The following is a 4992-nucleotide window of genomic DNA, read 5'->3' on the forward strand; positions in this document are numbered from 1 at the left end:
ACAGAGTGACGAAGTTCTCAAGATTCTTAATTTGAAAAAATAAATCGATTTGTTTGGGTTATGTATCGGATGTACATATAATTGAAAATATGAAGCTGATATATCATTAACATACTTAGTTTTCTTATTTTACATGTGAACCTACCCATTCTTTTGCTATATTTTGTATTCTAATTATCTTGGATGCCCTAAGTGCAATTTAGTATTCACACGAAGATTCTGAGCGCACAGAGGCACGCACCGAAGTGACATTGTCTGTCTTTATTAAGCCACTTAAATACTAGAGACGAGCTGAGTAGACTAACACCTACGACGTCGTCATATATTACATAATTTCTGCACTGTGTATGTGTGTGTTCTAAATAAGGTTGCGTAGATTCATATTGAGCAAGGTTGCGCACCCTGAATCTATCGCAACCTTTTCCGAACTCGTATAAGAAGTATAACTTCAAAAAACTTTTGCTCATTTCGATCTCCCCTGCAACCAATTACGCGCTCTTCTCACATTCTAGACACAACCCAGCGGGATAATGGTTCACCGCTTACATTTTTCTTTGAAGAATACTTCGAAGAAAATTCGATGTAGAATTCTTCGATACCTGGTAATGCATAAAAGTAAGCTATGCGGAACCTCGCTTACATTTTTCTTGAATAATACTTCGAAAAAATTCTATGTAGAATTCTTCGATACCAGGTAATGCATAAAAGTAAGCTATGCGGAACTTCGCTTACATTTTTCTTGAAGAATACTTCGAAGAAAATTCTATGTAGAATTCTTCGATACCAGGTAATGCATAAAAGTAAGCTATACGGCTAAATTCTACTGTGTTCATATTTACAAATCAAGTAAGTACATGAAAAACGACAAATACAAATTGATGGAATAAAATTTATAAGTAAATTTTTTCATTATTTCGTCAAATCATCAAGCAAAAAGTTGGTCGTGATCAGGTGAGCTACTATTTTAATTACAAATTTTGTTTATTTTTTTGTGTTTAAACTTAGAATAAAAAATAAAAGAATGTTCTCAAAAAGACATATGAGAAGACTTATTAAAAATGAAGAAAGTGAATTTTACGGAATGGCTGAAAATGATTCTGAAGAGGATGCGGTGAATTGTAGTGAATTTTACGAAATGGCTGAAGATGTTTCTAAAGAGGATGCGGTGAATTGTAGCTTTGACAATATTGATGCTGAAGTCGAATTTTTTGAAAAAGAAGAAAGTTCACAAAAAACGAACTGTGACAAATTAATTGAAAAATTGAAAATGTGGACTTCGCGTCATAAAGTCACAAGGAACTGCTTCCATGATTTGTTAAAAATATTGCAGTCGGAGAATATTTCTGTACCAACATCTTCGAAAGGAATTTTACGGCAAGCGACCTGCAGATTGAGAACTGTTGCGCCAGGAAATTATTTGCACATAGGCCTAGAAAAGCAACTAAGGAGTATCGCGATAACGTTGAGTGACGTTGATAAATTTGAAATCGATATCGGTATTGACGGCTTACCTTTGTACAAAAGCTCAAATGTAAGCTTGTGGCCTATATTGGCAAAATTGCATCCAAAAAGAAATACGAAGGTGATGTTGATTGGTGTTTTTGAAGGCAAACAGAAACCGGCAGACGTGAATAACTATTTACACGATTTTGCTTATGAGCTAAAAACTTTAACGCGATACGGAATGGAAGTCAATGGCAGAAGAATCAATGTGAAAGTGCGATGCTTTATTTGCGATGCCCCAGCAAGAGCATTTATCTGCCAAACAGTAGGTCACAACTCTTTTCAAGGATGCAGCAAGTGCACACAAGTGGGTAAAAAAATAAACCATTCAATAACTTACAGTACATTGACGGAAAATCTTCGAACTGACGATGACTTTGCTGCATGAAATAGCGTGGGCCATCATAAAAAAATGGAAAAATCGTGTCTCGAAGAAATAGGTGTGGGAATGGTCTCCGCTTTTCCTGTTGAACCAATGCACCTTTTAGATCTTGGAGTTGTAAGAAAAGTGCCAAAATGTCTAATTAATGGTCCGAATGTAGGATATCAGTTGACAAAGCAACAGAAAAACATGCTGTCGAAAACTTTGATTTCGTACATACCTTACACACCCAATGAATTTGCTCGAAAACCACGAAGCTTAGATGAAATTGCAAGATGGAAAGCAATAGAGTTCCGACAGTTTGTACTTTACACGGGAATGGTTGCTTTGAAAGACATTGTATCTGACAGTATTTATTATCATTTTTCTTTGTTGCACTGTGCATATGCACTGCTTTCGTCACAAAAAACCTATGAAAACAATTTAGAAGAAATAAAGCAAATGCTTAAGAAGAAAAAGTAAGTTACAATGTACATTCAGTGCTGCATTTGGTGGATTCCGTTAAATCGTGCGGTTTTCTGAATTCATTCTCAGCATATGCATTCGAAAATTTTTTTGCAAACCCTAAAGCGGTTCGTTAAAAGACCCCGAGAAACATTACAACAAATAAATAACAGATACCAATACGAAAACATGTTTACAAAAGACAGATATGTGGGTCCAAAAGTCAATAGATGTGGGAAGGTTATTCGATTTTATGGAAATGACTTTAATATCAGCGATAAATTACCGGATAATTTTTGCTACGTTAAACCGGGAGTGGCAATACAAATTATAAGATTATCAAAGAAAGATGATGATGTTTATATGCATGGAAAAGTTTTGAAAAACTGCTGCAATCTATTTACGGAACCATTGAAAACGATGATAGATTTGGGCGTTTTCATAGCTGACATTGACACCGAAGAAGCGGAGCAAATCTATGATGTCCAACTTATTTTATACAAATTAATGTGTCTGCCTAACAATAATCAATTTGTATTTCTACCGATTATTCACAGCAAGGACCTATAAGATTAGTTACCACGGGCTGAAGTCTTTTAGCGTGAAATCGGTGGCGGAAAATTACAAAAACGAAAGTAAGTTCTTTTAATACGAAAAGTAGATATTTCATAACGTTATATGTTTAATTTATGTTTTCAAGTTGACACCACAAATGAGCTGTTGCGAAAATTAACCACCGTGCAGTCAGCAAATAATTCCCTCATAAATGCAATGAGTTGCAGATGCAAATCTACTAATAAATTTCCATTAAAAACTGATGAAGCATTAAAAGAACTTGACAAAGAATTGAAAGGTAACAAGGAAAAATATGTGAGTTTATTTAAAAATACTACACTTCAGTGTCACATTTTAATTCAAAAATCAACATTTTTTTTATTGCAGATGCCTATAATACAAGACCTGCTAGGTCACAATGCAATTGAAAAATCACTGCACAAAATTATAGCAGTTGAATTGTTGCTGGAATACAATTACTTTGGTGTGAAGGGTAAAAAATCTTTGAAGGAATTTACACACTTTAATGCGTTACTATTTGGTAAGTTTTTCGTGTTTTTAGCTTTGAAGGACATAGCTTCAAAATTATAAACATACTCTTTCAACTTTTTTGTAGAATGTGTGTAAGTTGAAGGCTTCACCGAATCGGAGTATATTCACCAAATTCAAAAAAGTATCAAACTCGCCAAAGGCCGTTTCTTCAAATCTCGTTGCTTGGATAAAAAACGAAAAGAGACTCAGCTACAAAATTAAAAGCAGCATACCAATTCGAACAAAAAGGAACGAGAAAGGATCTCGCGCACCTTTTTTCGTTACGACGTCGTTCGACCAACATCTCCGCTTTCGCAGCATCCCGGTTCTTTCCGCTAGTTACCCGCCTGTATATATATTTAATGTTTTTTAAAACCTGCTGTTTTCAACCTTTGATCATTTTATATATACTATATATAATATGTATTTAACGTTTTTAAACTATTTCAATTTGTAATAAATCAGTTCAGTTAAACACATTTTGTTATAACAATTTTTAAGTGCATTTCGCAAAAAACAAAACCTTTATAACGATTGTATCGAATTTAACTGTGGCATGGTGGAATTCTTTGTTAACTATGGCATCAAAGAATTCTTCGTTAACTGTGGCATCGAAGAATTCTCCGTTAACTGTGGCATAGAAGAATTCTTCGTTAACTATGGCATCGAAGAATTCTTTGTTAACTATGGCATCGGAGAACTCTTTGTTTACTATGGCATCGAAGAATTCATCGTTAACTGTGGCATCGAAGAATTCTTCTTTACTTTGGCATCGAAGAATTCTTCGTTAACTATGGCATAGAAGAATTCTTCGTTAACTATGGCATCGAAGAATTCTTTGTTAACTATGGCATCGAAGAATTCTTTGTTAACTATGGCATCGAAGAATTCTTCGTTAACTATGGCATCGAAGAATTCTTCGTTAACTTTGGCATCGAAGAATTCTTCGTTAACTTTGGCATCGAAGAATTCTTCGTTAACTATGGCATCGAAGAATTCATCGTTAACTGTGGCATCGAAGAACTCTTCGTCCCTATGGTAAGCGAAAGGGGTGATCTGTTACTTTTCGTAGGACATCGCCGTGTTAATTTTCATCGGTCGGAGTAATCGATACAATCATACTACATCGTTTACCTTGCTCGCTTACCAATGTCTACCATATCCCGCTGGGAACTTTTGTATAAATATTCGCTTTATCTGTGCTCACCGACTGGTACTATTACAACAAAGTGCCTAGGGAAACAAAGTGCCGATATTAATCTTACATTCTAGGAAGTATATCTACAATCCACTTTGATTTATAGGACATATGTCGCACTATATGTTGGCAGTTCAAGTGGGAAGATTCATCTTACAATCTATGAGTTACATTTTTGGACCACCTAAGGCGGACAGTATTAGCAAAGTACACATAATGTTACTTACGGATACTTAATACGGACCATATGGGTCGTAAGTGTCATGTTACATATTTATGACAGATAAAGAATATGTTCATGTAATGTGAACTGGTGGTATTAACTCCCCCACCACTAAATTGAAGCGTCCCGATTCAAAGAGGAATAGTGCTTGATTCT

At 35.1% G+C, this 4992-nt stretch overlaps 1 long non-coding RNA gene across 2 annotated transcripts; it reads left to right on the plus strand.

Moving 5' to 3' along the window:
- The first annotated feature begins 521 nt into the window (after positions 1-521).
- Positions 522-889, plus strand: LOC126754694 (uncharacterized). 2 transcript variants are annotated; one of them, XR_007666370.1, is made up of 2 exons: positions 522-602; positions 695-889. It is a non-coding gene; the product is annotated as an uncharacterized LOC126754694 (long non-coding RNA). The 2 variants fall into 2 exon arrangements; XR_007666369.1 differs by having other exon boundaries at positions 788-889.
- The last annotated feature ends 4103 nt before the right edge of the window (positions 890-4992 follow it).

Source organism: Bactrocera neohumeralis, chromosome 4 (genome assembly GCF_024586455.1).
Source record: "Bactrocera neohumeralis isolate Rockhampton chromosome 4, APGP_CSIRO_Bneo_wtdbg2-racon-allhic-juicebox.fasta_v2, whole genome shotgun sequence".
In the NCBI taxonomy this organism is placed as follows: domain Eukaryota; kingdom Metazoa; phylum Arthropoda; class Insecta; order Diptera; family Tephritidae; genus Bactrocera; species Bactrocera neohumeralis.